The sequence below is a fragment of the Camellia sinensis genome, chromosome 2, assembly GCF_055761805.1.
Source record: "Camellia sinensis isolate YWXY chromosome 2, ASM5576180v1, whole genome shotgun sequence".
Lineage (NCBI taxonomy): Eukaryota > Viridiplantae > Streptophyta > Magnoliopsida > Ericales > Theaceae > Camellia > Camellia sinensis.
In genome coordinates this window covers 163,970,981-163,993,152 of record NC_138962.1, presented here as the reverse complement: position 1 = coordinate 163,993,152, position 22,172 = coordinate 163,970,981, and the positions used below count along the sequence as shown (strand labels likewise).

At 33.0% G+C, this 22,172-nt stretch overlaps 1 pseudogene; it reads left to right on the top strand.

Annotated features, from left to right (window-relative positions):
• Positions 1-791: 791 nt before the first annotated feature.
• LOC145819212 (eugenol synthase 1-like) overlaps positions 792-22,172 on the top strand; it is a 36,271-nt pseudogene continuing 14,890 nt past the window's right edge.

Here is a 22,172-nt window from a genome sequence, read left to right as displayed (position 1 = left end):
ATATTTTTTTCTTTCAAAATTATGAGAATTTAAGATTCAAGTTTTGAAACTTTTAGGGAGAGAGTGTGTGAAAAGGCTTGAAGAGGGAAAAGAGAGGTGAAAGACAGTGCCACGTAATATTTTTTTTTTTTTTTCTTTCAAAATTATGAGAATTTAGGATTCAAGTTTTGAAACTTTTTGACTTAACAACTACATTTGGTTATATATATAATATAGATATATATAGTATAAATAGATATATATAGATTGATAGATATGATTAGGTTACAAAGGATCTTGTTATATACAATATTCACACATGAGAAGGGTGCGTGACATTATTTTGGAAAAAATGCTATGGATCTCAATTAAATTATCAAATTTTTTATCAAACTTCTCATATGTGTGTAAGATCCACACAAATCACATGTGTATGGATTCCACAACTATGTGAGAGGTTTGATAGAAAATTTGTTAATTTATTTAGGGTCCCTAATATAGCTCTTATTTAGGTCCTATTTGAGAAGCGAGTTAAAAGTTAAAATTCAACTTTTAACCCATTAAAAGTCAAACAAAAAAAAATAAAAAATAAGAAAAAAGCCCCTCACATTTTTTCACACACATTTTTTCAAAAAGATAAAGTCAGAAAAAAAAAAAAAAAACCCAAAAAAAAACCAAAAAAACCAGCTTTTATTTAACCATTAACGTGTTTTGTAGTACAATTTTTTTTTTTTTGGCGAGGATATGAAGTCATATCCCATGAAGATCTCTGTCTACAAATACGCATTGGCACACACAAGGATAGAGAGAGAATGGCAAGTGGGTTGAGCAAGATTCTTGTATTTGGGGGAACTGGGTATCTTGGGAAGTACATAGTAAAGGCAAGCATTAGAATGGGGCATCCAACCTTCGTGTATGGAAGGCCAATCACCCCCAACACCAAACCCTCCAAGGTGGACCTGCACAAGGAGTTTCAGTCCATGGGTGTCACTATCATCCAAGTATTAATCATCTTGCTCTTACATATGTTTCATATTACACTTTGTAAATTACAGCATATGCTCTTGTATTTTATATCAAATTTTGTTTTGATTTCTTATTTTTTTAATTATAATAATTAATTCCTTGCAATATCAGTCAAGGAAAATGAGTTGGACCCCCTCAAAGAGGCACCCCTTTGACCCCCTCTCTTTCTGATTGGCCAGTTTTTCTTTTTTCTTTTTCTTTTTTTCCTTCTCCTCCAATCACCACCCACCACGTGTGTGTGGGGGGTAGTAGGGGTGGTGATTGGAGGGGGTCTCAATTACTTTCCATCAGTCAAAATATGAACTTTCTGTTAGTTTTCTGTTAAATTTTTTAGCAAAAATTAGGATAGTTTATACTTTGTTCCCTTTTACTTTACATTAAATCTCATTTTGCCCTCTCATTTTAAAATTATAACAATTAACTCTTTACACTTTTGGTCAATTATAACAATATGGCCCTTCCGTTAATTTGGTGTGAAATTGTTTAACGAAATTGTCATGTAACCCTCATATGAGAGATTTTTTAGGGCAAAATATATATATATATATATTTTTGGGTTACTGTTCTTCATATGCTGCAGTTTTTGTTTTTTGGATTGTTGTTCTCCTTCTTCTTTTACTTCTTTTCAAAATATTTTTAAAAACAAAAATTATATATCTATTGTATTTTCTAAACCAACCACCACCGACTGCTCCTTCCTTACACTACAAAAAATTAAGATTTTAGAGATCAAAATTTAAGGATAAAATAGTTTTTTAGGGATCAAATATTTTTGTTGTGAAAAGTGTTGTTATTATATTTTTAGCAGCAAATATAGACATTAGTGATAAATTATTATCCTTTTAGGACCAAATTTTTTGTCTTAAAAAATAAACCATTTTGAGACCAAATTATTTTGTCCCTAAAAGTATATTTATTAGTGACATTTTCAAAATTTTGTCGCCAAAAGCCTTGTTTTTGACTTTTTGGGACAACCTTTTAGCGACTATCTTTATGAAGATTTAAATTAGTCCTTAAATGTCTTTTGCAACAAAATTTCACTTTTAGAAATCAAAAGATTTGGTTTCTAAAACTCTTATATGTTGTAGTGTTACTATAAATCCTTTTTTCATAGCACCCCCTCACTTTCCACTACCTCCATACCTTCCCTACTCGCTCCACCTCTATTGTCTGCCTGCCAATCTCATTTCTTCTCACGAGAGTTGTGTAAAGAACAGCAGTGATTCATCCCTCTAAAACTAGTGCTCTAATTGAGCTCTAGTGATGTGAAAAAAAAAATTAAAAAAAAAAAAGGCCAAAACTTTACATCAGATGGGGCTCACACACAAATTAAAACTATTAGAGCTCTCTCTCTAGAGCTTTCAAACATTTCTCATGTAAAGAAATTGGGGAATATTATGGTACACATCCCTTCAAAAGGTATGTACCATATGCATTTATTATGTATTTTTATGATAAATGTTATGTATTTTGTGATAAATATTACATATTTTTTTGGTAGGAGTTACAATAATTTGTGGTTCAGAAAGAAATAAAGTTACACATTTTGTGCTAATGTTACATGTTATTTTTATTCAAACATTTTCTAACTATAATATATGTAACAATATCACAAAATATGTAGCATTACCACAAAAATGCCTAACTTCATTTTTCAACCACATATTGATGTAACTCCTACCAAAAAAATATATAATATTTATCACAAAAATACATATCACACCACAAAAATACATAACAAAGTGCATATAGTACACACTTTTGGAGGGGTGTGAACCATAGAATTTCCGAAAGAAGTTTTATATCAGAAGTGTGTAAAAAGTGTATTAAAATATGTAAAAGTATTTTGGGATATTTAGTATATTGAAATTATAAATATTTTGATATTTTATAGTGTTTATTGACAACTTGTAAAACTGTCACTAGCAAAACTCGTATAGCAAATGACAAATTATATATACATCTCTTGAAATTTATTTAAAACACAGATTGCTTCTTTTGTTTCTAGAAATTACAAATATCCCTTATCAGAATTTTTTATTTAACAAAATTAACACACAAAAAAAAATTATAACTACTCTTTTATATAAAAATAAAATTATCATAATTGTTACTTGAAATATTATTCCGATATCATTAAAACTGTTAATTGACTTAATAATTTATTAATAAAAATAATTATTTGTCATACGATTAAAAATTTAAAGAGATATAATGTAATTTTCAAAATTAAAAATATATATATATATATATATTTTAAATAAATTTTAAGAAGTGTTTTTCTAATTTATCCTATAAAAAAATAATGCTAAGTAGTTTTATTTGTATTTTACTTTGCTTTGTGTGCAGGGAGAATTGAACGAGCATAAGAAGCTTGTCTCAATCATTAAACAAATTGATGTTGTAATCTCTGTGCTTGGGGCCCCTCTCCTACTTGAACAACTTAAAATCATTGATGCCATAAAGATTGCAGGCAACGTAAAGGTAACTCATATATACCAAATATTATATCATCTACTTTTTTATTGTTAAATTTTAGTAGGTGATTCTATAATACATATTTTATTTTTTATTTTTTTTTACGTGTATCATATATAAATTATTATATTTATGGTGTTGATAGCATAAATGTCATAACTAAATCAATTTCAATTATAAGTAAAAATAATACAACGAGTCATAACAAAATATACATTTTTGGTCATAACCAAAATAATAATGACAATAGGTAATAACAAATATCACAATAAATCATAACTAAGGCCTCATTTGGCAACATCACATTTTAGAAAAGTCAAAAAATCACTAAAAAAATCAAAGATTCTATTTTCTTTCTACTTTTTGTATATATTTTTGTAAAAAATTAAAAAATCATCCCAAACATACTAATTTTTTTTACCTCATGTTTTAACCAAAAAACTAAAAAGTTACTAAAATAGTATGTTCCCAAACAAACAAGAGTTATAACCAAACAGTACAATTTTTTGGGGCATACAATAGAATGTTAGGGAGTTAGTAAGTTAAACCAAGACATTTGGTCTAGTGGTTGTGTAGCATCCTTTGTAATGTCAGATCTTGAGTTCAACCAACTTCTATGGAAAGGAGTTTGATACCCTTTGTAGTTTATAAGAGTTTTATGTGATTATTTCTCCGTCTTTATAGGGGTTGTATGTGATTATTAGTGATTTGTTGGAGTTGGCTTGGAGGGTTGGTTGTTAGATTTTATTGACTTTCTAATTATTGTGGATTAGTAATTTGTTTGATGATTTAAATATTTCTCATACTGTAATTACTCTTCTATCTATTGACAACAACCAAAAAAAAAATGTTAGATTACAATGAAAGAGCCACAGTCTCTCCATTGATTCGAACCCTGAACTTCTAACTTTCTTACTGTCCTAAGGAACAGCTACATAAACTACTGGGCCAACTGCTTGTCCACCAAACATTACTTGAGTCATAACAAAAGACCTTTTTGATGGTAACTAAAATAAAAATAACAAGAAATCATATTATGTCATAACTAACATCATAATGAATCATAACCAACACAACGAGTCATAACCAAAGATTATAAAAATTACAACTGGACATATGGTACACACCTAAAAAAGTAGGGGTAAATATGGTCCGGATTAGGGTAAAACTAGGCCAATCCGTTATCTACGGCTCTTGAGAAATTAGAACCAATCCAATCCGTTTAAATCATGGAACCAATCCGATTAAACACATATTGGATTGGTTTAGGATCACGGATTCACATAATTAAATAACAATATATATATATATATATATATAACATTTCAAGCAAACAACATTATATGTGAACTGATCAACAAAAATAACAACATATAAAATAACAAAAACCTATTAAAATAGTATCACCAATTCTCCAAAATGTCATCTTATGTAACAAAATTCCAAGCAAACAAACAACAGTAGTAGTAGACAACAACAAACAAGAAATCATACAAGAAATCAAAGAACAAATATACATTGTATCTCTCCGTATATATAGAAATCATACCAAAAATCAAAGAAAAAAATTAAAAAGAGAAATCATATTATATATACACACCCATTTAAGATGCACCGTTTCTCTCCTTATATACAAAAACCACTGTTTCTGAAAAAAAATAAAAACAGAAAAAATATACACACCGTTATTTAAGATAAAAACCAAAAAAAAAAAAAAACTCTTAACTACACACCCACACCCATTTCAGAAACAGAAAAATACACACCCATTTCAAAAAAAATATATACAAAGTGTAGAGTTCAGAGATGAAATATATACAAAAAAAAAAAAAATACACACCCATCTGAAATGAAATCACAAGAAAATTTTTTACTTACATTTACTGAATCCACGTTGTAGATGAGATGAACAATTGATTTCAGAGTGTAGAGTTCACTGAATATCTCCGATCTGAGATTAAATCTACTGATCTGGCATGAAATCCACAAAAAAGTAACAATGTTAGAGAGAGAGAGAGAGACAAGCAGCTACAACTACCGATCTGACTTGAGATGGATGATCTGAGATGAGATGGATGATCTGAGCTGACTGCGACTGAGAACAAAGGAACAAAAATAGTGTCACCGAGAGAGAGAGTGAGAGTGAGAGAGAGAGAGAGAGAGAGAGAGAGCTCACCGAGAGAGAACCAAGAGAGAGACAAGCGGCTCACTGATCTGATCTGAGATGGATGAGAGTGTGAGAGACAGTACCGATAGAGAGAACTCGGTTTGAGATAAGAAAGATAAGAGAGAAAGAGTACCGAGAGAGAGATGAGAGTGTTAGAGAGAGTGAATGGTGTGGCGTGTATGAATTAGGGTTAGAGTTTAGCTTGCTTTTATATGAAACAAGAAATGATATTATGTAGGAGGGTATATGGTATAAATATAGACTATTTCTATATGGTCTGAATCGGTTCCAATCTGGAATCGTGGGGTTAAATCCGGAACCGATTCGGGACCTATGGATTTGTAAATTTTCAATCCAGAACTGAACCACGGATTCAAAACACTAATTCAAACCTACCGGATTAGACTGGACCGGATCATATTACGGATTGTACGAATTGCTTGCTCGGTCCTATAAAATAGGTGTATGTATTCACTACAAAAAAAAGTCACTTTTAGCGACTAAAATATTAGTCGCCAATTGTCTGTTTTTTGGTCGCCAATGACATTTTGCGATCAAAAATTTTGGTCGCTACGTTTGTCGCCAAAACCCTTTCGGGAAAGGTCTTGGAGGGTTTTGCCGACCAAAAAACCTTTGGTCAGCAAAAAGCAAGTCTTTAGCGACCAAAATTTTAGTCGCCAATAGTCAATTATATTTCTTTAAAATTATACATTTATCGACCAATATTTACTTGCCAATAGTCAAGAAATCGCCGACCAACACCTTTAGTCGCCAAAAGCTTCAAACGTGGAAAAAAAAAATCATTGTAGAACAATTTGATCTGCTCTTGCAGAGACTCGAACCACCAACCTTCCGCATCATAAACCTTATGCACCACACTCTTCCCACTATGCCTCTATAGCACCACATGACTATATATATGACATATATTATTTATATAGTACATACACCCATATTAGTATAAAAGTATACGTATAAACATAATTATTTTATAACATAATTTATGTAAAATAAACTATTTAGTAGCAAATAAAAATAAAAAATTAACTTTTAGCGACCAAAATAATTTTAGTTGCTAAGAATGACCAATTTTGATGACTAAACTTATTTTTCTGTCACCAATACCGGTGGGTGGATTCCAGTAGTCAAGCACAGGAAAAGGAGTGGAGTATGGAGCAACAAGGGAAGTAAGGGCTTAATCTCTATTTTTGTGGATAACATCCCTCCTACTATGGACCCGAAATCTTTGTTTCATTTGTTCTCCGAGTTTGGACTAGTGAAGGATGTGTATATTCCTCAAAAGCGAAGGATAAATACCAATACCCGTTTTGGTTTTGTTAGATTTGATTGTTCAGTAGCAGCAAATGTGGCTGTACAGAAAACCGATGGTTTGTGGGTGGCAGATAAGGAACTTCAAGTCAAATTAGCTGCGTATGATCGTAGTGCAAATAGAGTGGCGAGAGGAGATCAGGTTGGAAGGAGTAGTAGAGATAAGGTCGCTGAAGGAAGGTATAATGGTGACCAGTTGGGTTTTCAAAGATCTTTCGCGGATGTGGTAAAAGCAGGAGTTAAGGGACAGGGAGGTAAGGAAGGAGTTACGATTCAGGTAAATGAAGAGGGGCATGGTTGGTTGTATGATAGTGTGTTGCTAAAGTTTAAATCGGAGTTCTCGATGAAGGGTATTGCGATGGTGCTAAAAGAGAAAGGAATGGGGCATGTGATGGTTAGAAATGGGGGTGGTAGGAATGCTATTTTGTCTTTCTCATCAAAAGAGGTTATGTTGTCACAGCTTGTATTGATCAAGGAATGGTTCCAAGAATGGTGTGAAGATGTCAAGCTATGGGAACTAGGGGTATATCCAGTGCAAGAGAGGTGTCTGTGGCTCAGGTGTTATGGTGTTCCTCTGAGTATGTGGAATAGAACCACATTCAACAAGATTGGGAGTATATGGGGTAGTGTGCTGAGTTTGGATGGGAATATCAATCAACCAGAGTCCTTTAGTCATGGAAGAATTAGAGTTGCAACGCATCATATGGAGCGTATAAATCAAACGATAAATCTGGAATGTAAGGGCCGATTTCACCCAGTCTTGGTCTGCGAAGAACAACCAAGTATCTTAGTTGACTGTGAGAGCATGATGTCTAGCGAGGGGAGGGAGGATCGAAACTCAAACGTGGTGGTTCAGCCTCAATCTGCTGGGGTTGATGTTGGTGATCAATTCGATGTGAGTCTGGATGTGGAAGATGAAGACGTTGATGATGTTCTTGTAACCAAACAGGTAGACACAGTGGTAGAGGAGACTGTAAGTGGAGTAGGGGACAACTTGGTGGTTGAGGAGCGTATGAAGATGGCGGTGGCAGAGGGTAGGCTACGGGAAAATGATGATAATCTACGTGTGGAGGAGCAGATAGCTACACCTGGATTCATTCAGTCTATGGGTGGGCCAGCTGGACATAGGCCTGGTATTAAGCTGGAAGTAAATTTGGGCCTTGCTCAAAACCCTGTGGTAAAGAGTAGGGTAGGTGTTGGGGTGAGAGGCCCAAATTCAAATTTAAATACTAATTCTATCAGGGAAGCTACAAGGCCCAATTTGTGTATGGGGAAACCAGAGCATAAAGGTTGTAATGGTAATATGTCTATTGGGCTGAAGTCAAAACAGAAAGGGAAAAGAAAGGTCAGTTCCTCCTGTGCATCGAAATCCATCACTGAGATCTCTGGCTATTCTTTTCTTGCTCGAATGTATGGCCATAAAGGGGCATCATCAAGTAAGCCCACTACTAAATGTGCTGTTTTTCGGGCTGCTACTGCTGCCATGTCTCTTTCTACTTCAGATGAAGGTAGTTCTAGTAGATTAAATCACATTCTTAGTGAGGCACAAGCAAACATTTAGTTGGGGAAAATCCTGGGTATCAATTACAAAGGTAAGGAGTCTGAAGCTTTAGAAAAAATGGTGGATCTGGAGTTAGTGGACAGAGCAAGGAGGAAGGAGAAGAGGAAAGAATAGGGGCTTGAGTCTTTTATCTGGGCTGGAAGATGGTGTTAAAATTGTTTAGTTATGAAGTTGATGTCTTGGAATGTTAGAGGCTTGGGAAAGTTAGAGAAGAGGGGAAGGATTAGGAAGCTAATTTATGAGAGTAAGGCTGATACTGTACTTCTGCAGGAGACAAAGAAGGTTTACATTTTGGAGAAGGAGGTTAGAGCATTATGGAGAAGGAGTAACATGGAATTTATGGTGGTGGGTTCCGATGGATCTGCTGGGGGACTTCTTTGCATATGGGACCCAGATGTTTTTAGGATGGTGGATTGTTGTTGTAACAGAAGGCTCATTCTTTTATCAGGTAAATTGCTAAATTCATTTGATTGCAATATTTTCAATGTGTATGCTCCAAATGAGGTGAGTAGTAGAGATAAATTCTGGGACACATTAATCAAGCTAAAACCTGAATTTCCAAATCCATGGTGTTTGGGGGGATACTTAAATGAGATTAGAAATATTAGTGAGAGGGTGGGTTGCGCCAAACGAGATAAGGGGATGATGGATCTTAATTCTTTTATTGAGAGTTGCTAGTTGAATGATTTGCCTCTATTAGGCAGGAAGTTCACATGGTCTAATGCACAAGATGGGGAAAAATGGAGTAGAATTGACCGTTTCCTACTTAATCCGGAATGGCTTATGAAGTTTAATTTTAAAGAGTGGGGTCTTCCTAGGTTGTTCTCCGATCATTGTCTTATAATGCTGATGGATGATGAGAGGGATTGGGGACCTAAGCCTTTTAGGTTTATTAATGCGTGGTCTAGCCATCCAAGTTTTTCCTCTTTTGTGGCAAAGGTTTGGGATGAATCCAGGATTATTGGGGAAGCAGGATATGTGCTGTTCCAGAAGCTAAAAATGCTGAAAGTGGAGCTGAAAAAATGGAATCTTGAAGTGTTTGGAAATTTAGCAACAAAACTCAAGAAGGCTGAGGAGGACTTGGTAGAGCTAGATATTGTGGCTAAAAATAGAGGACTGGTTGTGGCTGAGATCGCTAGAAGAAGACAATTGAGGGGTGAAGTTTGGAAGCTTAGTAAAATGGTAGAGTGGCTGTGGCAACAGAAATCTAGAGTGAATTGGACCATTAATGGCGATAAGAATACGAGGTTCTTTCATATTATGGCCAGCAGCAGAATGAGTAAAAATTCAATTAATTCCATCACAGTTGAAGGTGAGACAATTGAGGAGCCAGCTACGTTAAGGTATGAGGTGCTACAACACTTTAAGAGACTATATTCAGAAAGTTGGGCCAGAAGACCGGTGCTAGATGGTGTGTTTAAATCAGTTCAAGATAGCTCAGATTATCAGGATCTTGAAGCTACCTTCTCTGAAGCTGAAGTAAGGGCAGCAATTATGGAGTGTAATGGAGATAAGGCTCCAGGCCCTGATGGTTTCAATCTTCTATTTTTCCAGAAATATTGGAAGATAGTTCACCAAGAGGTTTTGTTGTTTCTGAGAGACTTCCATGCCAGGAGCAAACTTTCGTATGGGATTAACAGCTCCTTTATCACTCTCATTCCTAAGACCGATAATCTTATTGGGTTGTCAGATTTTAGACCCATTAGCTTCGTGGGTAGTTTGTACAAGATTCTCTCTAAGGTTCTGGCTCTTAGACTTAAGAAAGTTCTTCCTACAATTATTGGTGAAACACAATCTGCTTTCTTAGGGGGGAGAAGTGTTTTGGATGGCGTATTTATTGCTAATGAAATTGTAGATGGATGGAAAAAATCAAGAAAAAAAGGCGTGATTATTAAACTTGATTTTGAGAAAGCTTATGATTCTGTTAATTGGGAGTTCTTGGCTTCGATGCTTCATAACTTTGGGTTTGGCTCTAAGTAGGTTTCATGGATGAAGGAGTGTATCGGTACAACAAAGTTGTCGGTTCTAGTGAATGGCTCACCTACAGAGGAATTTTCACCTCAACGAGGCCTCAGGCAAGGTGATTCCCTATCTCCTTTCCTGTTTAATATAGTGGCTGAAGGGTTGAATATTCTAATGAACAGAGCTTTCGAGGAAGGTATTATCAGAGGGGTAAAAGTTGGTGTTAATGAGGTAGTGATTTCACATCTCCAATTTGCGAATGATTCAATAATTTTTTGCGAGGCAAATTTGGATCAAATAGTGTTTATAAAGCGGATACTAAGATGCTTTGAAATCCTTTCTGGCATGAGGATAAATTTCCATAAGAGTGTGGTATGTGGAGTTGGAGTGGAGGAGGAAAGATTGGTGTCTTATGCTAATATCTTGAATTGTAAGGTACAAGGACTACCGTTTAAATTCTTAGGTTTGCCGTCGGGAGCGAATCCAGGGAGGAAATCTACTTGGAAGCCAGTTTTGGATACCATAAAGACTAGGTTGACTGGGTGGAAGAGAAGGCTACTTTCCTTTGCAGGTAGATTAGCGTTGATTAAGTCCGTTTTATCTAACCTTCTAATTTATTACCTGTCTCTGTTTAGAATGCCTTGTGGTGTGGTTAGAGAGATTGAAAGGCTTGAAGCTTCTTTCCTTTGGGGTGGGAATGATTTGAAGAGGAAGGTTCATTTGGTGAAATGGACTGAAGTTACTAAAAGTTTGAACCAAGGAGGGTTGGGAATTAGAAGAATTAAGGATGTCAATGCAAGTTTACTCCTTAAATGGTGGTGGAGGTTTGGAAGTGAAGTAAATGTTCTTTGGAGAAGAATGGTATGCAGCAAGTATATGATTGAGGAGGGTCAATGGCTCCCACCTATAAACTCATCAGCTAGACTTTCTAGAATCTAGGGTGATGTTCTTGCTGTTGCTAGTCTGAATCAACCTCTTGTGGAGTTCTTTATGGAGAAATTTCAGATAAAGGCGGGTAATGGGAGTAGAATCAAATTCTGGTATGATAAGTGGCTTGGTGGTAGTTGTCTTAAAGATGAATTTCCTAGATTATGTAGTTTGTCAACAGTAAAAGATGGCTCACTGTCCTACTTTTTTGAAAGGAAATTCAGCTCCGGGGATTGGAACTTTTGCTTCCGTAGGCCATTATATGATTGGGAAAAGGCTGAGGCAAATAGGTTGGCAGAAGTGCTCTTGGTGACCCCTCCTATAAGACTGAATGAGGAAGACTACCCTGTTTGGAATGGTTCTGTTGGTGACAAGTTTAAGGCCTCAGATATTTATCGGTATAGTGATTCCCTCTTGGGCCCTTCTCTCCAACTTTGTAAGTTTGTGTGGAATAATGACATTCCCCCTAAAGTTCAATTTTTTGGGTGGTTAGCCTGGAGGAATAGAGTGAAAACAGGGGTCTTCTTAAAACATATAGATGTGCTGAACAATGAGGCTCCTGTGCTATGTGTTTTTTGCAAAGTTGAGAATAAATCTGCTATGCATGTTTTACTTCACTGTCCATTCTCATGGCAGGTATGGTCTGATGTAGGGGTGAAAGAATAATCACAGAAACCGAACCGACCGGCCGAACCGAACCGAACCGCCGGTATACGGTCTGTTTATTTTTTTAAATTCGGTCGGTCGGTATGTTTATTACAAAATTTCGGTTTTCGGTTTACGGTTTGGTTTGCATGAATTTTACACCGAACCGAACCGAACCGAACCGAACCGCACCGAATTGTACTCCCATCTAAACCATCCACATGTTTTAATCCTAGCCGTCCACTTAATATAATATATAACATTAGTACAGCCCTTTTGTCTTCCAAGTTCAAGTCCCACGGTGAGAAAACAAAAAGTTGAATCACTTTTTTGTTTTTCTTTATTTATTCTCAGAAGCTCTATCCCATTCCCATACTCTTTGTCTTCTTCCACTTTATACTTCAAACAAATTAGGGCTTTTTTACTGCAGGTGAGAAATCAATCGGGGTTTTTACTAAGGCACTCTCGGGTGGTCCACCACTATCATCCATTACTCAGAAGAATCTTGAAGCAAAGTCTTGGTACTAGGTAAATTTCATCCCTAATTTTTTTATTTTCAAAACCCTATTTTTTATTGTTTTACTTTTTGAACAAACCCTATTTTTTATTTATTAAAAACACCATGTTTATGACACAAATTCCTAATTTTTTTAAACACTTTTCAGAAGTCCTAGTAGACTGACTTTTGTGTCAAAGAAACAATCCTGTTTTTGAACTTGTTTATGTGTGTACATATATATATATATATATATATATATATATATATATATATATATATATATATATATATATATATATATATATATATGTATAATATTTATGATGTTTTCAAACACTTGATTTTGGTGGTATCTATAAAAAGATTATAAAAAAAATTTAAAAAAATATATAAATTTATATAATATTTATGATGTTTTCAAACACTTGATTTTGATGGTGTTTTAGATCCATAAAAAGATTATAAAAAACAAAATTAAAAAAAAAAACAAAAAAACAAAAAACAAGGTGTTCGTTATTGATTAACATGCAAATAAAACACTACTCTTAACATGCAAATGAAAAAAAAAAATTGATGATTTAATTTTTGTTCTTGTTATTCTTATTTTATTATGATTTTTTTTTTCTTTTAGTGGTAGTAATATATTTTTTCTGTTAATAAATAGGAGGATCATGATTTTTTTGTTGGTTATTATGTTTACATGAATGATTTATTTTCTGTTAGTTAAAATTTGTTCTTGTTATTAGTTTTTTTTTGTATTAGTTAAAATTTGTTTTTCTTCTTCTTATTATTTTATTAGTTACTATTTCTTCTAGTTAATTTTTTTTTGTTGATAAATCAAATATTTCTTGTTGTTATTATGTTTAGATGGATGATTTAATTTCCCTTACACAAGGGCCCAGTGAAATTGCTACTGAACAACCTACAACACAAGAACATGAGAATGAAAGTACAAAAAATCAGTCTAACAGTGTCAAGGGTAAAAGAGAAAGATCTTTGGTTTGGGATCATTTCACGAAATTGAAGTGTGAATCTGGTAAAAAACCTAGGGCTTCTTGTAACTATTGTGGTACAACTTATGCATGTGATCCAAAAATTAATGGGACAACATCAATGCGAGCTCATCTAGAATCAAAGTGTAAGAAGTATCCCCTAAGGCAAGATGAAAAGCAAACTACACTAGGTTTTAAACCAAAAAATGAAACTGGTGATGGGGAAACAGTTGATAATCTTGTGGCTATAAGCTTTAGTGTTGATGCATGTAGAAAGGCCCTAGCAAAGATGATAATAATAGATGAATTGCCATTTAAATTTGTGGAGGGTGAAGGATTCAGACAATTTATGCGTGTGGTGCAACCCAAGTGGTTAAAAATCCCATCTAGGATTACCATTGCCAAAGAATGTATGTCAATATTTGTGAGTGAGAAAAAGGCTTTGAAGAATGCACTTAGAGGTCAACGACTATGTCTTACCACAGACACTTGGACATCTGTGCAAAACTTGAATTATATGTGTCTCACTGCACATTTCATTGATTGTGATTGGAAACTTCATAAAAAAATTCTGAACTTTTGTATTGTTCCAAATCACAAAGGTGACACACTTGGTAAGGTGATTGAGGATTGTTTGGTAGCATGGGGAATTGATAAGTTTCTCACAATCACGGTTGATAATGCAAGCTCAAATAATGGTCTCATTAACTTTTTGAAGCGAAAGACAAAGAGAAGAAAGAATACCATATTAGAGCATGACTTTTTACATGTGAGGTGTTGTGCTCACATATTGAATCTAATTGTTTGCGAGGGATTGAAAGAAATTGATGATTCCATAACAAGAATTCGGCGTGTTATAAAATTTGTGAGATCCTCTCCATCTAGAATGGCCAAGTTCAAATTATGTGTTGAAAAAGAGGGCATTGAGTTTAATGGTAAACCTTGTTTGGATGTGGCTACTCGGTGGAGCTCTACGTATTTCATGTTAGAACAGGCTATACAATTTCAAAAGGCTTTTGAGCGGTTAGATGATGATGACACTCACTTCCGCTCGAATCTTAAAGAGGATGAGATTGGTGAGGTTGGAGAGCTTGATGAGATTGGTGAGGAGGAGGAAGAAGTTGGTGACATTGGTGAAGAGGACGAAGTTGCTTTAAGTAATAATGGAAAAGGAAAAGAGAGAAGAAAGACAATCGGGCCGCCTACAAAACATGATTGGAAGAAGGCAAGATTGTATGTCAAGTTCCTAAAATTGTTTTACAATGCCACATTACGTTTTTCAGGTTCTTTATATGTCACTTGTAATGCATTTTTTATTGAAATTATGTTGATAAAAAATGCAATCATTGAATTGTGTGACAATGAAGATGTAAGCTTGCATTTAATGGCACGTGGCATGAGTTCTAAGTTTGATAAGTATTGGGGTAAATTTGACAAGGTTAATTTGCTATTGTTTGTTGCGATTGTTATTAATCCCCGTTACAAACTCAATTATATTCAATGGTGCTTGGAAGAAATTTATGAAGCTAAGCATGTTGATGATTTGATGATGAAATTAAAGAATGAGTTGACACGATTATATGATTGGTATGCCTTGAATGCTCAAAGTGGAAGTGTGCAAACACAAACTGGGGGGGAGTCATCAAGGGCAATGGATTTGGATGAAGAACATGACATGGATGTTCGGGCAAAAATGAAATCCAAGTATAAGATGCGTTTGGAGAAACAAAGTAACATGGTTAACAAATCTGAGTTAGAAAAGTTTTTTGTGGATGATTGTGAAGAAGACAATGATGATTTTGATATATTGGGTTGGTGGAAGGCTAATTCCACTAAGTATCGTATCCTCTCTCTCATAGCTCGGGATGTTTTAGCTATCCCTGTGTCTACAGTTGCCTCAAAATCTGCTTTTAGCACGGGAGGTCGTGTGCTTGATCCATTTCGTAGCTCTTTATCACCCATCACAGTAGAGGCCCTCATTTGTACACAAAATTGGTTACGTTCCCCATCTCAGATTAGTTTTAGAGATCAATTGGATGAATTGGAAGATATTGAATCAGGTACGTTCCTTGATCAATAAATATTTCTTATTTTCTTTCTTTTATATTTTCTAAAAGTTATATGGTTAATACTTGAATTTCTTATGTTTTGTTTCTTTCATTTTTTTTTAGTGCTTATGGAAGGATCAAGCAACAAGGATGTCAACATTATTGATTGATGTTAGAAAGGAATGGTAACAAGTTGAATATTTGATCTATTTTTTTTATTATTATTATTGTATTTATGTTAAATTCAATTCTTATGACAATATTTTTATTATTTTTGCAGGACTTCTTGTGTTTTGTTGGTTGGAAAATATGCCAAACTTCTGCACATTTTAGTTTTTGATTTTTGAGATTGAGTATTAATAGTTGGAAAGGTAAGAAATTGAATAATTCATTTAGATTTTTTTTCTGTTAAATTCAATTATGATGATAACAATTTTTTTTTTTTTTGATTAGATGATGATAACAATTTTATTTATTTATTTATTTTGGCAGGACCACTCTTGCTTGGTTGGTTGAAAAATGCATACTCTATCTATTTTATTTTCAATTTTTTAATATTAATGTTTGTAATATTTGGTCATGGATATATGATTTTTTTTTGGAGGGGCTGAATATGATATATGGTGCTTGTTGGATAACGGATAGGTTTGATGCATGGTGCTTGTTTTGAACAGACAAATAGTTGGTGGATATATTTGGATAAATTTTGGTATGTTTGGTTTGTTGGATGTTTGATGCTTGTTGGATATGTTTGTTTCAACATAAACAGTTTTGTTAGGTTTGTTGGATATGTTTGATACATTTTTATTTTTAAATTTTTTAGCTCTTACTAGACAAGGATTTTCAAAGCCCAATTCATTTTATGTTTTTTGGGGGGGTAAATAAAGCCCAATTTAATTTGATAAAGCATATGTAAAAATTATGTTTAGGTGTTGTTGGACTTTAGTTCCCAAGGCCCAAATTCATTTTTGTAATGGATAAAAATAAGCCTAAAATGCGAGGCCCAAAAGCACAAAACCGTAGGACCGGACCGAACCGCACCGAAACCGCATATAGCGGTTTGGTTCGGTTTGTAAGTGTCTTTCGGTCTGTTCGGTTTTTGAAAAAATACAACCGATTATTTCGGTTCGATTTAAAAACTACGAAAAAACCGACCGAACCGCACTGATTTCACCCCTAGTCTGATGTAATGATTTGGTGGGGGTGTATATGGGTGGTGCCAAGGAATATTGACGTATTGTTTCATTGGTGGATAGGATGGAAGTATAAGAGATTAGCTAGGAGATTGTGGAGAGCCTTGCCATGTATTATACTTTGGTCCATCTGGAAGTTAAGGAATGAATGTTTGTTCAGTGGAGTGCAACCATGCGCATTTGAGTTAGGTGAGCTGATAAAGATTAGATTTGCTTTATGGGTTAAAGCTGCTGTAAAAAAGATCAGCTACTCTGTCTTGAATCTAACCATCAATTTGGCTCAGGTTAAGGAATGCATTTGAGGAAGGCCATGGTTTCTATTCAACTTATAGCCTGCTGAGTTTGGATTCTGGACTGGCTTTGGGGTGTATGGTCTGATATAATCGGCGTATATAATCTGCTAATCTGTGGAGCTGCTGTGTGTATACTGTTGTGTGTTAATCTGATGACTGCTGCTGTGAACCTGCTGTATGTGTGATGCTGTATGCTAATCTGTCAATCCCTGTGGACTAATCTGCTGCTGTGAATTCTACTGTAACAAAGGGGTGTGCTAATCTGTCACTCCCTGTAGGCTAATCTGCTGCTGTGATTTCTGCTGTGTGTATGGTTCTGTAAGTGGTTATCTCTGTTGGTTCCTCACCAACAGGGGTTTGGTTTGGTGATGCCATGTGATGGCTTGCATTTTTCCTCACTTTTGTTGATTTTTCTTCCTTCTTGTAGGGTTTCCATCATCAATAAAGGGATCTTTGTTGTTGATCAAAAAAAAAAAAAAAAATTGTAGACTTTTTGGCTACTAAATTTTTTTTGTCACCAAAAAGCTTTACTTTTGGCTATTAAAATTTTTTTAGTCGGTAAAACCCATATAATTAGCAACCAAACTTATTTTTAATCACCAATTGTAGATTTTTGGCTACTAAATTTTTTTAGTCGCCAAAAAGCTTTACTTTGGGCTACTAAAATTTTTTTAGTCACTAAAACCCATATAATCAGCGACCAAATTTATTTTTAGTCGCCAATTGTAGACTTTTGGATACTAAAATTGTTTAGTCGCCAAAAATCTTTACTTTTGGCTACTAATGCTGTTTTGGTCGCTGAAAGTTATACTTTCAGCAACCAAATTTTTTTTAGTTGGAAAATTTGTTCGCCGAATGTGTTTTTTCCTATAGTGATTATAGAATTTCTCTAAATTTCTTGTTTAAAAATAATTTCAAAATGGAAGAAACTTGGTCTCCAATCCACAACTAGATCACACTGTTTGCATCCGTAGGGCCTACCACGAGTCTCACTTTGATAATTTAAATCATTATTTTTTAAATCACAACATATAAATTATTCATGGAAAAAATCAGGTCGATCCAATAACTGTAAAGACGTTAATTTATGATATTTATTTGTAAAAAAATGAACGCCAAATGTTATTTAAAAAGTAGACCATCCATAATTTGAGAGACAAATACAATAAATTAACATGGTTATAGTTGTTGGATCGATCTGATTTTTTTTTTCATAGATGATGTATAGATTGCAATATAAAAAATGAACAGATTAAATTATCGAGATGAGACTCATGGTGAGTTTTACAAGTCCAAAAATATTTTGTGCTAAGTCCTTTTAAAATAATAAGGTGCACAATATTTTACCATGTACAGTGTTGATATAAAATGACGAAAAAAATTAGGAAAAATTTCAAGTATCCAGAAATTGAGACAAAGAACATGACCGAGAATGTAAAGAAATTGTCACGATTTAAAAAGTGAAGGGTAGAGTTCACGGATTAATTAAGGGGAGAATATATAAATAAATAAATAAAGAAAAAAAAAAGTAGAGAGTAGGAAAAATAATTTTAATATGATAACAATATAAGTTATTATTGTGTTAATTTATGCATCAACCAGTTGTACTTCTATTATTTTAAAATTATTGGGAAGAAAAATGCTAAAGATCCTAGGAAACCTATTAAATTTTTTACCGGGTGTGGGTGTGGGTCCCACATCGATGTAAGTGTTTGGTAAAAAATTTAATAATTTTCTTAGTGTCCCTAACTTTACTCTATTAGGAAAGCATTACTCTATTTGGTAATTTTCTTGGGGTCCTCTCAAAGGGTGTGTACACTTTACAATTAAAGAAGGGCAAATTATACTAACAGTCCCTATAGTTTGGGAGTCGTGCCACTTTGGTCCCTAACTTTTCAATTGTGACATATTTTATCCTGAATTTTGAATCTTGTTCCAAATAAAGACAATTAAAGATACCATTGTTTAATTTCAAGGGCAAAATCGTCAATTTAATAAAATATAAACTAATTTGACAAAAATAAATGTCAAAAAAATATTTTTAATTTTTTAAAAATTATTTTTATCCACCAATGATAAAATTGATAAAAATTAATAAAAATTACATGATTAATTTTTAAAAATTAATTTTACATGATCATCATTCAAACACATAATAAAAATTAATTTGGTAAAAAAAAATAAATGTCTAAAAGATTTATCAATTTTACATAATTTTATTTTTAGTGGATAGAAATAATTTTTAAAAATTTAAAAATATTTGTTTGACATTTATTTTTGTCAAATTAGTTTATATTTTATCAAATTGACAATTTTACCCTTGAAAAATCTAATGATATCTTCAATTGTCCTTATTTGGAACAAGATTCAAAATTCAGGGTCAAATGTGTCACAATTGAAAAGTCAGAGACTAAAGTGACACAAGTCCCAAATTATAGAGACTATTAGTGTAATTCACCCATTAAAGAAAAAAAAATGATATAATTTCATATTTTCTGAGTCTTAACTGAAATTAAAAAATAAATAAATAAAAGAAAATTCATAACCAAACAAGACATGAGGTATAACTAAGATTTTATGAGTCATAACTAAATAAGAAAATTACATAACTTAATAGTGCATATGATAAGAGATGTGTATAATTGAATTTTCCAAACTTATTTTGTCCAAATTCTATTTTTTTGAACCAAACTAAACTAAACCAAGCCAAGCCTTGCCTTAAGTCCCATTAAATAGGGTCTATTACATAAATTATTATTCTCTACTTGACTCTATCCAACGCCATTTTGTTAGTTAAATTAATGAGATTCATATATCTATTTATTATATTAATCCACGTCAATTTAGGTTTGCTCACTCCCTTAACACTTTCATCTACCGCTGAAAATTAACAATTAGTAACATTTTAAAATAGTTTTTGATGAAAAACACCATTAATTATCATAGAATTTATTGGACAATAAGCCTATCTATGAGAACCTACACGTAACTCCCTCAAAATTTTGAAGATTCCCTCCAATCCAAAATATGGACTGAATGGGATTATTTGGGCCCGTGTGGCCCACCACGACCCCTGTTTTAGTGATTTGAACTGCTCATTTGTTGGTCACTTTGTGTATTTCATCCACAAAAAAATTTAAGTGGATCTGATAAATATAACTTGTTTAATTTACTGTGTTTTTCACTAAAAAAATGGATGATAATTGTGTTTTTAAAAAATAAACTGCATATTTTTTTATGATAAAAATAATAAATTGAACAAATTACTGTTATCGAATGAACCTAATTTTTTTTTACATATGAAACATATGAAATACTAAAAAAATTAAATGTTTCAAATTATCAAAATAAGGCCGTGATGAGCCCACAGACTCAAACAACTTCCTTCAATTCAGATTTTAAGCTGAAGAAAATCCTCCTCCAAATTTTAAAATGGTGTGAGAGTTAGGCACTAAACCAAACAAACTTGATTAGTATAATCTAGACAAAATAGCACCGAACTTTTTAGGCTAAAGTTCTAACATTTCCAATGAAATAAGTAACTGAACTTTTACCCAAAGCCTTTGGTGCTGCTGGCACTATTTTGCGGTTTGAGATTTGAATTTAATTTTTATGAACAAAAATTTAATATTTTTTTTTTGGTATAGATCGATTTTTTAGATTTTAAAGATGAAAATTTTGTTGAAAAGAATTAGGAAACCAATTCTTATTGTTGCCAAAGTTCGAACTTAAAAAACATCCCCCGAAGTTTTAAAATAAAATAAAATAAAATAAAAAAATAAAAATTCAAAATGTTGTAAAAAAATGCACTTTTTTGCCATGTTTCGTTTGGTTAGATTTTCAAAAACTTATTTCAGAAATTTTTTTAAGAACTAAAAATTAATTTCATGAAAAAAATGAAAAAAAATAAAAATACTCATCATTTTTATATAGTTTTATCTTTTTTGGAGAACATAAATAATTTTTTTAAAAAATATTTTGGATGTTTACTTTTGTCAAATTAATTTATATTTTTTCAAAAAATTTAGAAAATAGTTTCAAAAATCAAACCAAACATGACAATTTCGTGCCAAAAAGATTTGTTTTTTGAGATGAAAAACTTTAAAAAAAAAAAGAAGAGAAATCTAATCTAAGGAATGTACAAGTTATTAGGTTTAGTAGATATTTTTTGTTGGTAAAGGTCCACTATTTGTCAAACAGTTTGGTGAGAAGTACTTTTGTTTATTTTGGAGAACATTTTGTTTTTAATTTTACTCCTTAATTTATCGGTTGACTTTTTTTTCACTATTTGTTCTAAATTTTTTCCCTTATCTTTTTAAAATTTTGCTATCTGTTGAATTTTTATACCTCTTTTCTCTTTCTCTATACGTTGAAAATTCTCATTTTTAACTTATCTACTCAAATTGTCGTTTTGAACAGATCATATCCATTGTTCAAAAAAAATATTTGCTTATTTTTTATTTTTTTTTAACAGTTAAAAATATATGTGCATGAATGCACTATCTATTGGTATACTTTTCTCTCTCCCCCTATCTGTTGCAATATGTTTCATCACCATCAACAACAACAACAACCATCAACCATCAACCATCAACAACAGATAATAAAGAAAAAAAATGAAAAAAAAACAACAACAGATCATCATCATCATGTAACCCTGTGCTTGGTTGCTAAGAAAATGGATGAAAGGGCAATAAAATGTTGCAATGTACTCTGAACAACATCATGTAAAAAAAAATATTAAAAATATATATATATATATATATATATAAATTGAGATTAGATTGTACGATTAGAAATGCATTTAAGATAGACAAATAATTTTGAAGATAAAAAATTCCATGTTATAACTATTAAATGAAGAGATGGATTGGAAAGAAGCAAAAACAAGAGCAAGAGCAAGAGCAAGGAACATCTTCATTGAAAGTTTAAACCTACAAGAAAAATAGTGTTAGCGGTATTTTAATATTATAATGTGTTTTTGTCTTCCTCTTAGTCTTCCTAATCTCCATGACTTCCAAGCTAAGTCTCTCTAGTCTTTGCCAAGTCTCTCATGCTTATCTTTTCAACTCT